The sequence below is a fragment of the Dermochelys coriacea genome, chromosome 10 (genome assembly GCF_009764565.3).
Source record: "Dermochelys coriacea isolate rDerCor1 chromosome 10, rDerCor1.pri.v4, whole genome shotgun sequence".
Taxonomy (NCBI): domain Eukaryota; kingdom Metazoa; phylum Chordata; order Testudines; family Dermochelyidae; genus Dermochelys; species Dermochelys coriacea.
This window is the reverse complement of record NC_050077.1, coordinates 64,372,260-64,384,602: the sequence shown is the minus strand read 5'-3', so window position 1 is coordinate 64,384,602 and position 12,343 is coordinate 64,372,260. Positions and strand designations below refer to the sequence as shown.

Genomic DNA, 12,343 nt, shown 5'->3' with positions numbered 1-12,343 from the left:
AATGAAAAGTGCAGTCAGGAAAGTAACAAATACTTTCCTCAAGGATTGTCTAAACGGACAACCAACCTAATTCTCAATTAGTGGGGGACAATCTCCACTCATTGATATATTTTGCTTCCTACAACCAAATCTCTGTACAACTTTTCACGAGGGATGTACCCAAGTATTCGGATTCTAATATCTAAACTGTATTGTTAAATCTATTCACCTCAATTTGGGTTATTCCTGATTATGTACTCTATGTACCATACGACTTTAAAAACAAACTTTGTATTTGTGAAAAGAAAAGGAGTACTTGTGGCACCTTAGAGACTAACAAATTTATTAGAGCATAAGCTTTCGTGAGCTACAGCTCACTTCACGAAAGCTTATGCTCTAATAAATTTGTTAGTCTCTAAGGTGCCACAAGTACTCCTTTTCTTTTTGCGAATACAGACTAACACGGCTGCTACTCTGAAATTTGTATTTGTGGATAATCTAAGCACTATAACCAGATGTACAGACACTGTTTTCCCAACCGATGTATTACATATATTTTTTTAAACATTTCCTTTAATAAAAATTGTAAATCTGTCAGGGGAAAGAGTCTGTCACCCTTATCTCCACTTTACTCCAAACTTTACTCTGTATAGTCCAGCGTAACTCCATTGAATTCAAACAAGATACTTCAGCAGAGCATTTTACCCTCATGAACGAGTCGAGCTTGGAGTGATTAGCATTGGGAAGTTCTGAGTTTGGGCAACTTAATTAATTTTACTGCAAGAAAACCATGTTCTTCTGTATGGATGAATCCATTTTTCTTTGGCAGCTTCCTGGTGGTCTTCACTGCACAGGCCTGTGAAATCTGCATTCTTTATCTTTTTCACAAAAGAAACAACTTCTGACTATAACCTTTAATGGAAGGATTGTTTTTAAAAGTTAAACTAAATGAAACCTACATGAAGTTATATTGGGGAAATATTACATTTTAGGAGACTAAAACAGTCTGAAAAATGGGAGCGAAATATTTCTTTTCCTGTTAACAATACAAGCTAAACATTCAGACACACTGTTTCAGCTAAAAAAGACAGATGTAACAGATTAAAAAATTCTAGCAATCACTTGTCAAAATATGCAGTGGTGTTGTTGCCCTCTTGATTCCAGAATATTAGAAAGATAAGGTGGGTGAGGTAATATCTTTTATTTATTTATTTAGAAGTTGGTCCAGAAAAGAAAATTACCTTACCACTTTGTCAAAATACAGCATTTTCAAAATCACTAAAGGACTCTTACTTAATATAGTGTATAGGAATAGAGAAGTATCCCTTTAAATAGTTGGAGTTCCCTAGTAGTACTCACCATGTTCTATACTTAGAATCTAGGAAAACCCTCCCAGAGCAGCAGTATATATAGGCAGCTAGACCTTGAGAGTTCTATGTGTATACAGAAAACATGATTATTTTGACCCCACTGTGCCAGTGTTCTGTCCCTCACACTCTGTTATGTATATAGCAAAAGACACAACACCTACATTCCTTGCATGATTAAAAACACACAATGAAGACAATGGTATTTAACTTCACAAAGAACACAGAACTGGTCTGTATGGAGTAAATATACTTGGGCTGTATTTTGGCTCCTCCTAGCATGTTTGCAAAGGGAAAGATAGTGCACAGTTCCTTCCCTGCTAGTGGTCCTTTTACAGGCAAAACACTGCTGCCTTTTACAGGCAAAACACCTCTAGCCATTGCTGCTTGTTCAAGGCCTCTGTATATATCCTATCCCCTAATACAGCAAGAGCTACAGATGTCATGATCCAGTCCATGGTAATTTAAGTTTCCAAGTGAACGTGTCATAGAAGCATGGCTACAGGAGTAAGATTACATATTTCAGACCACATCACAGAATGTCTGATAATTTCAGTGAAGTGTTTAGAATGAAAGAGATCCTCTCAAAGAAAAAGTACATGTGGTGAATTTAGACTGTCTGACCATAGATATGCTGAATAACAGCAACTGTCTGAGTTTCAAATACAGTCTATTTTGATCATGATTATTATCTCCACAGGTACCTGCTCTTTTGCCTGCCTGATTTTCCATATTGTGCCAGTAAAACACACTTGTAAAAACTGCCTCTTTGAAAGACAGTTGTTACAATAAAAGAAATTGAAAAATAATAGTGATTTTTATTGCTTGGCATAGTTTTCCAAACAGTACTTTGTCCAGAAGCCTTATTATGTTACAAGTTCCCTTTATATCTTGCTTGTTATCTGAAGATCTCCAAGCAACTGACAAGTAATGGGCTCATTCCTGCTCTTGACTGAACTCATGCATAGGAGCAAGCTGATGAATTAAAGCATAGTTGTGCTCTGAAAGGTGGTAATGTAAAAATGGCAGCCCCCTAACTCAGCAAAGCCCCTCCCTGTGCTTATTCAGAGACACATGAAGTGACTTAAGCAACAACAAAAGAAAAAAAAATAATATAAAGTGATTACTGCCTTTTACTCTTGTTAGAACTTCCAAGTGAGAGATGCATTCTACATCTTCTTGGGTATTCTTGAGTCTGTATGGCCTAGCAGTTCAGGAAGAGATTTAAAAATCATACCATGGGATGAGCTTCCCTGCAAGGGGGCCTTGCCCTGCATAGCTAGGACTAATTTCCTAGGACCAAGAAAGACTCTTTGCTGCTACTGCACTGGAATATGATACAGCTGGAAGGAGTATACACAACCCCTGCAACAGATTGGAAGATATCTCAATTTGCACCCCTAGCATTCAGAGCACAACACTTTCCAATGCTCTGCTACTCAATTACTGGCCCAATGGGGGTGGATCTGTCAAATGAGTCACTGGAATTTGATCAAGGAACAGAGAGAAAGTATACATATGCTAAGGAGGTATATAGATGTCCAAGGACTCAAGAAGGGTAAAATAGCTTGAGAAAGTTCTCAGGGAAACGCTGGACAGAGATACTACTAGAACTCTCAACTGCACTCCACTTGGGGGATATATGTAAATACTGGAATCTCTCAATCTGCTTGTACCTTTCTTCAAAATCCATATTTATACTCTTGCTAACTCTGTGATAAGGTTTGTATCTTTTTTTTGTAAGATTTTTTCCCCCTTCTGTTAGAGATACTAAAGTTCTATTCGTTTTAAGTGCTGTAGATTGAGGCCACACCAAATGCCACCATTTGCATCACCAGGAGAATTGCCTGCTAAGTTCCAATAAATTACATCTGTGTCAACCTTACAACAGCAGTAGGGTTACACAGATGTCACTGAAGAACTAATTTAAACTTTGTTAGAGGTAATATGTTTGGGCAGGAAAGATCCTGATCTGATTTTCTGAGCTTTGGGTGAGTTTTCCAGAATGGCAGTTAAAAAAATTCCCCCATCAGTTTACTTGGAAAATTTACACAGGTGATATGGAATAAAGAGAAAATAAAGCAGGAACTTCATGCTGCTTTTCTTTATAGTCACTTTCAGAAAGGAACTGTACTTTAAACTATGCTGCATTTGGTAAGGAACTGATTCTTGGAGAAATTTTCTAAAACAATTATGAGATTTAGGAGCACAAGCTCCATTGACTTCCAAGGAGAATTATGCTATAAACTCCCTTGGGTGCTTCTGAAAGTCTTCCCTTCAATCATTAGGGAATGTTAGGCATGGAAAATTAATCAAACTTGCCCAATGTGACTCAGCAGCTTAGTGATAGAGCTTGGGAAAGAATCCATATCCCCTGACTCCCATTCAGCTGATAGTGTTGTCTGTCTCATTCTCATTCACAAAACAAATCCCGAGACAGCTAGACAACTTTTTCTATCAAGCTCTCCCTGCTGGGAATCTGGATGTTACTGATGACACAGGAAAATTCAGGCTATGAAAACCTCCCCCTTGAAGAGGAATTTACCAGTTGATTTTCAGCTTTCCCCTCCATTGGACACAAATATTTAAACTTTGCTGAGCACTTAACAGTAACTGGTAAAACATCTGTTTACTTAATGCAAAAAAAATAGGTTAGACTGCACTGAGGAATGAAATATGTATTTATTTTGAATTTCTAAGAAAGAAGCAAAACATGAGTTTTGATTTCTCACCAAAGATAGAAACCATTTTCTAGACATCATACCCCAAGTTGTTGGGGCCCTATTCAGTGTAATCAAAGTGACCTTGAGACAGTTAGGAGGCAGACATTCAAATTGCCAAATATATTAAAGCAACTTTTGATGAAAGAAAATATCACCATCACTATTTTCATGATTTTCAACAATAATACCAGGTAACATAGGGATTATGAATGTAGCAGAGAAATGCATAGCAAGAACCAACATCTGGAAGTTGAAGGAAGACTCAACTTAGAAATAAGGCACAATTATTTAACATTGAGGCTGATTAACCATTGGAACAAAACTACCAAGGAAAGTGGCAGATTCTCCATTTCTTGAAGTCTTCAAATCAAGACTAGATGCCTTTCTAAAAGATATCTTCCAGTCAAATGCAAATTATTGGGCTCAACTTAATCCAGGAATAACTGAATTAAATGCTATGGCCTTTATTATACGGAAGGTCAGACCAAATGATCTAATGGGCCCTTCTGTCTTTAACATCTATGAATCTATTTGGAATAGATGACTGATATTTTGAAATTTGGTTTTTGTCCTGATTTCGAATGAAAACCAAAAATTTTGAAACTCTCCACAAAAGGGAAAACCCTGGAGTTCCCAGTATGGCGACCATCCACTTGGAGGGCTGCCCTGGAACCTGGAACTCTTGGCAGGCATGTTTCAAAGACTGCTTGGAGGAATTTCATCTAAATTGAACCAGCTACACAGAATTTTTCAATTTTGAACAAAAATTGATAACATCTGAGGGGAAATATTGAGGAAATATTTCTGACTAGCGCTAATTTGTAGTGAATATTTTTAAAGAAATTAGCAAGCAAAAAAATGGCTTAACGACTATTTGAAAAATACCAAGTTGAGTTCATTGTAATTTATGGGGTCACATTATTTGTTGCACAAATGTATTTGGACATCTGTGAGGTACCTGTGAAAATTTTCACAAATCTTGAAAGTTTTACAAATGTTTATTCATCTAAATATTTTTATTGGAAAGGCATTATTCAGTCTTTGCTATCTGAAAGTTCCAGACATTCAAAACGGAGCAGAAATAATGCTATGTGAAACAAGATGAATAATGAATAACAAATAGTCAAAATTAACTCCTAAAAACATATAGGCTAAAATGTTATTTGTCCAGACTACCCAGCAAATATTGAAAAATAACACGTGCACTAAAAAAAATAAATTTTAATGAAATATTTGCGATTCCAAAAAGGGCTAAATTCATAATGAATTTTATTTATAATGAATTTCATCTAGCTCTGATTGTTTTAAAGACTGTAAGTCACTATAATTGTTATTAATAATTTCAGGCCTGTCTTGTCTCTACAGTGACACACATTAGTAAAGTGCAGCATTATACACAGAGAGGCCCTATGAATCTAACCATAGCTGCAGTGAAGTGGGATATAATTAACTCTTACATAATTCAGATATGCAGGGATTGAGATACCCACCCACAAACAATTTATGTCCGGTCTTTAAAACTGTGGGGGGAGGGGCGGGGGGAAGTATTGTAGATATCTGAGTAAACAAACAAAAGAAATAATATTCAATTATTATTATTGATACTTCATGAAACACATTTTCTAATGTAAACAATGTTAAACAGCTTGATGCATTATAAATCTTGTTTGTATTACTTATTTTCCCCACACTTTCTTAATTGGGTCCCTAAATTCTATGAGTGGATGCCATGGGCTAAATGGGCATGGAGACTGAAAAAGAGCAGTCAACATTAAAAGTGAACACTTACCGCTATCAGAAATCATGTCATTGTATGTCACACACCATTCTCTAGAAAATCTAGTGCATAAATGGTGCATCTGAGACTGCTACATAGTAGCACTTAATAAACGGTGTTGACTATTGTACCTTCTCATCCTTTACAGATGGTCCTCCTTGTTCTGGTTATGAATACATGAGCAGAGAGGTATGGGAAAGCTTGCACTATACCTATATTGTGGATAAATAGAGAAAATCAGTCTCCGGTGCTATCAATCTGGTATTTTCAAGAGCACTACAATCACTTAAAGTACATAAATAAAATAACACAAGATGGCAGGAGAAATATTATGATATATATGCAATGTTTCATCGGTCCACATTGGGACTGAAACAACAGAGTCATAACAGAACAGTTTTTTAAACTGAATTTTCACTCCTAAGAAGGAAACGTGTGATCCTTGGTCACACCTCCAATCAAAGGAAGTCATTAATATGTACAGAACTTACCTATGTAGTGCTTTGTACACAGCATCATGCCACACAGGTGGAAATGGGCTACTTTCTGATAAAAACGTATTCCTCTTCTAAAATGATTACCACTCTTTCTGTCAAATTAAAAGTGAAAGTGATGATGAGCCAGCACAAGGAAACAGAACACAATTTAAAATCTGAAACTTAACAGAAGGAAAAAATGCTAAAATACATGTAATTATCTCAATTAAAATTTTATCGAAGAATGTATCGCTGGCAGTCTACATATTTAAGATACCTGAAAGTGCACGATTGGTTTCCTAGAACACTTAATTACACTGCTTGCTGTTTTACATAAGAATCTGAGACTTACTTTCATTGGCAAAGATTTAACAGACTGAGGAAACAGGCCACAGAAAAGATGGGATTTATTTTTAGGTTTCCTTAATTAAAATTTAGTTAGGTAAAATACTTAATGCTGGAGGGTTTGTCCCTTTAGGGATGTTTTGGTTATAATGTGGCTAAATGTTGGAAAAAAATAAATTACATTATCTTAAATATTTAAAATAGTGATAGTTTGCATGGAAAATCAAATTATTCTCTTATCCCTTGTTGGAAAGTATCAGTGTCAAAGCGTAGTTAAATATGCAACTTAAATGTCAGGTCTTGCCCATGAAGCTGAATTTAATGATCCAGAGTTACCAAAGGTACAAAGGGATCAGTGCATTTTCCCTTTATTCTTTGCTTTTTATTCCAGCCACAGTATCATTTTATATAAAAACTTACGTGTTTCTCATTTCTGCTTTTATTCATGTCTTTCATTCCCTTAATAATAAAATAATCTTGTTTAAAAACTCACGATGATTATGGATTTCTTTTGTCTGTCTTGAATAATATGAAGACTATAAAGTTAGAGATTAATGGACAGTTTACCATACTCAGTCCCTATGAGAAATATTCATAAACATCAGAAAACAAACCCCAGAGCATGACAAGGTTATAAGTATTGTTAAAAACATTTGTCTTCCAACCAGCTCATTAGTAATACTATGATAACAGCGAGCTAAATAAAAATGTTTGGGGGCTGCATTAAAAATGCAAAAATATCATGTGCTGTGCTGACAGTGTAATCTCAGCTGAGTGATACCTACCTTGATAGGGAAAAGAGAAAACAAATTAATTTAGTTTAATTGTAAATAATGATCTTGTTGTACGGTTAGGTTCCCCCCTCGCCTTAGTTTTATATTCTGTTTTAGGACAGTATATTAGAGTAATGAAATATCTCTGCAATAACTGGCCTGTTTGGACATTGAAACATTTTGGTCAGTAGAAAGCAGAATCCCAAACAAGATAATGGGATTTCTTTTAATTTGATTTGCCACAGATGCATTAAGCATGTCAGCATCCATGGAGATGCTACTATTTATATTTTGGCTGCTAATTAACCTGGTCACTCAGACTGGTACAAAATGCCGCTAGCTGACCTACTATTCCATATAAATCTAATTTGGCGTTGAAGAGCATTGCTAGTTCTATGAACATGAGGAATTGTCTGTCAAACACCACAGTGGCCTATTGCATCTGTTGAAAATAGGAAGTTCTGCATCCAGTTTGGTGTTTGGTGGAGCAGAGCGAGGAAGAATAGTAGTCACTGCAAATAACAAATCAATTTCTTCCCCAAATGTTGCTCTGACTATGGCAATTTAATAATAAAGTATGATATTGAAGGGTCATGAGAGCCCTAAAGAAAAGATTTAAAATTGATTTTGAAAGTTTCTGAACTAGGCCATAGAATGGATGGCCTGTTTTGAGGTAAATGCTTAGCCTCACTCCTAAAACTCCTTGTAGAGAGCGACATTTCAATTTTCCCCAGCTTTGAGAAGCTCGATTTTTACAGCTTCGCAGCTCAGTCTTTGAGAAGCACCTTCTAGCAGTGATAATAAAGTATACTGAGTGGGGATATGGACAATATTGATAAAGGGGCACTAATCCCTTTCCTCTGTGAAAAATAGTCTGAAAGCAGATTCCATCCTGAGGAGAGAAAAAAAAAATACTAAACATGACTAGGAGTAACCTATTTTTCAAAGAGCATTTGGGAGCCTAAATGCATTTTTCTAATAATATACAATATATATGGATGGCCATGTGATTTAAAAACATTTTAAGAAAAATTAAGTAGAAGTAAAAAAATACATATAGTATATAGTGCAATGGAATGAGGAAGGAAGAAAAAAATAACTTAAATGAGCTTCAGGAGGATCTTGCCTGTAAGATCTGACACATCAATGTGAAGATTTGCATTTGGGGTTGGAGATTTCCCTTTTAATTGGTTCCCATATCACTGTTTACAACTTCAGCAGTGTGAGCTTTCAAGGCCTCAGCTGAATACTGCTCATAAAATTCTACCAGAGCTAACACCAGCATAATTCATGGAAAGACTCTCTGTACTGTAAAAAGAAAAGGAGTACTTGTGGCACCTTAGAGACTAACAAATTGCATCCAATTAAGTAAGCTGTAGCTCACGAAAGCTTATGCTCAGATAAATTTGTTAGTCTCTACGGTGCCACAAGTACTCCTTTTCTTTTTGCGAATACAGACTAACATGGCTGCTACTCTGAAATCTGTACTGTAAAGAATACATTGCTAATGATCTTAGAATCTCTTAGGCCTCCAGAAAAAGTGAGAATGACAGCTCTCCCTGAATATACATTGGAAAGCCCCCCCAAGATTAAATCTTGAAAACTGAATTTGTGTCATTTTTCCATGAGCCATTTAAATATATTAATGTCTCAGAGCCAATAGTTAGGTTTCAGAATATCACCCATCAGACAGAGAGGAACAGCAAAGATTAATGCTCAGATCCCCAGACATATCCATGATTCAGTAACCAGAAAGAGGTTGAAATCATACTGTGGCAAGTCAGCCATTAAACTGGAGAACAACAGGAAATAGTGTGTGGGGAAATCAATACTTGTCAGAATGATAATACCCAAAGATTTGCCAGATGACCCAGGTTTTATGGTTTATTATTACAAAAAATAACATTCAGAAGTCTGGACACCAAAAGTTTAATTGCATGATATTATCACTTTCTTCAATAGCAGGAATTGGAGATGTGAAGAAGTGTAACACAAACATCACAAAATATATTGATAGGGTATAATGTGATTAATCAAAAATGTGACAGCTTGCCATAATTGGCTGATCAACAATGGGCATTAACTAGTAATAGAGCCTGAAAAACAGCAACACACACAGAACCAGCCAAAAAGAGCAATCTGAATCATCAGTGTGCTGTTGAATTTACTTTGGATATTGTGGTGAAGTGGTTAAGATAGCCATGTTGAATTAAGAGGGAACCCACAGAAAGGGAAAACAGTAGAGCTGATTGGAAATTTCTTAATGAAATTTTTTGTTGTTAAAAATGCTGATTAATCTAACTCAAACCTTTTCATGAAAACGTATTGGTTTCAATGAGAATTGTCAGAAGGAATCCTCAGAACCAGGATGGAATTTCTGATGTGTGTTCATGCATGCAGCCACTCCTACCTGATTAGCCAATAGCCTAGTGGTTGCAGCACTTTTCGGGGATGTGGGAGACCCTAACTAACAGGCTAAAGAGTTAGCCTCTCTCTCTCTGGTCCCATGAAAATTGAATTATTATACAAAGTGGAAAAGTTCCATCAGGAGAAACTGACTGACTTGATAACCTGGTGGCCAACGTGCTCATCTAGGATTTGGCAAACCCAGGTTCAAATTCCTGAGTTGACTCAGCCAGACCAGGAACTTAAACCTGAGTCTTCTATATGTCAGTTGTGTGCCCAAACCACTGGACTATTCACTATCCTGACAGTCACTCAAAAATGTTGAAAGGTCTTGGTTTAGTCCTGTTGAAAAAAATAAATATAGAAGCTTCATTTTTTTCCCCACAAAACAGGATGGTGGTTTTCCAGACCACCCTACTAGCCATTATGGACATACACAGCTGAATAACTGAGTATCAAGTTGAGTTAACTAGTAAGAACAATAGGGAGCCTGATCAAGAAAATACAAGCAAAATTTCTGGTTTAGAGTCCTTAGAGTGGATCTGAATTTGAGTCCTTTATTTGTCCTTTGTGTCCCATCTCAAGAGTGAATGAGAGTATTGTAGGCAAAACACTTGCTGCCTTGCAGGAGAAAGCACCCTGAGTGATTGCTTCTTGCTAACCTATAGTGTAATATTAATGGGTATTGGAGTGAGCTGCAACCCTGCCCTCTTCATTTGGATTTATGGGACTGATGTACCCTCAAGTTCTACTGTTTTGTTTTTTCATATAGCAGGAGCAATTTGGTGGGACCTGGTGGTAGTGGATAAGATCTCATTCACCATAATTTCTTTAAAAAAAAATTATTCAGGCACCAGGTCAAATAAAAATTTGATGCCTTCATATGGCTTTGCTTTGTGTGGTAGAGGTTTGCTCCTGGATATGTGATTTCTGTTCAGCTGACAAGAAGGCCTTAATAATTGAATGAGTCTAGAATTTTATCACCACCATTTACTCATCCTTAATTTCAGCAATGCATATCAGTTCCACTTCTGCTATGATTGACATGCTGATGAGTTTTATATGAACTGAATAAAACTTGTTTATTTACGGTGTGGTGCATCCAGAAGCAACTTACTACCTGCTTGTCTGTCCTTTTTCAGTACTTCAGGATCCAATCAATCTTCTCCAGCTGAAATCCTGAATGTTGCATGTGGACTAAATGGTATGGGTTTGTCACATTGCAAGTTTAAATATCTTAGGAGTTCATTGTACTAAAAATGCAAATGTGTATGTATTATTTGGGATTGTATGCAACTTCTCTATGGGGGAGAAGATGTGGTCAGTGTAAACCCTGAGAAGTGTTAGGAGTTTCAAAGGACTTTTTTAAAACAGTGTGCCAGGCACAAAAGTACTTTTGGGACAAAGTTAAAGGGGTTTCCCAGAAACCCTCTAGGGGAAAATGTATGACAAATGCACCCCTTCTGGTTATGTAAGAACTCAGTCATTTGAAGCTTCACCCTGAGGAGAAGACCTATGTTTGCAGATCACCTGTTATAGGAGGACAAGCTTAGAGATCCACTCTGTATAAAGAACTGACTCTCAGGTTCATGAGTTTGCTTATTCTGAGCCACGGTGGTTCTGAACTTGTAACCACAGAAAAACCCTTTGGTGGGGTTTGAAGGACTGATTCCTACCAGAGCCCTGGTTGGAGTTGGAGTGATCTCTGGCAAGATTAGCAGCATGTAGGTAGGCTCTTATTTTAATGTGTTTTCTCTGTAATGCTTTCACTTTAGGAATAAATGTGCTTGCTTAGGAAAAACTGTGTGGTAACTTATAACAGTGAGGAATTCCGCTGTTTATAACCTGAGGAGAAATGCAAAGCATGTCTGTTTAGGCAGTTTGACTTGCTGGGGAATGCACTGGGTAGGCAGAGACTGGGTAGCCTAGAAATACCCAAGTCAACAGGGAGTGAGAGAGGTGTGTGTCTCCACCAAAGAGAGGTGACTGTTGGTGGACCATAGTTGCACTCCAGTCCTCAATTCCTGTCTCCTGGCACTTGGTTCCTGTCTTCCTCCCTAGACCTCAGGTGGTTCCAGTCCCTGCCTTCCCATTCACAATCAAGGATACCCCGTCCTCAGCTGTCTCAGACTGACCATTACTCCTCCTTCCACACAAATTCCCACTACTCCTTCCCTCATTCACAGGCCCCTGTTTTGGACTTTTATATTTCCTATCCTCCCTTCAGCTGCAGCAGCCGGTCCCTCAGTGGTAGGAGGTCTCAGAGAAGCAGCTGCAGCAGCTAGGGTCCTGCAGAAGTTGCAGGCAATGGGGTTCCCTAGATGGCTGATCTTTCAGCAGCAGAGAATCCCATGGTTACAGATCTCAGAGTTTCTGGTAACAGTGGCAACTTATATAGCTGCAGAAGGTTCCTCAGTGGCAACAACTATGGTGGTAGCAGCCGATTCCTGGGTACCAGCAGATACCCGTGGCAGTTCCTCACATGGCTTCCCAGCTC

General features: G+C 37.4%; 1 long non-coding RNA gene across 3 annotated transcripts in view; it reads right to left on the bottom strand.

The window, feature by feature from the left end:
• LOC119862657 overlaps positions 1 to 12,343 on the bottom strand; it is a 210,720-nt gene that overhangs the window by 44,417 nt on the left and 153,960 nt on the right. For all 3 annotated transcript variants that reach the window (XR_006274763.1, XR_005295315.1, XR_006274764.1), the window contains 2 exons: positions 6,338 to 6,435; positions 5,978 to 6,058 (listed from right to left, as the gene is read on the bottom strand). This is a non-coding gene — a long non-coding RNA (uncharacterized LOC119862657). The remainder of the gene's footprint in view (positions 1 to 5,977; positions 6,059 to 6,337; positions 6,436 to 12,343) is intronic.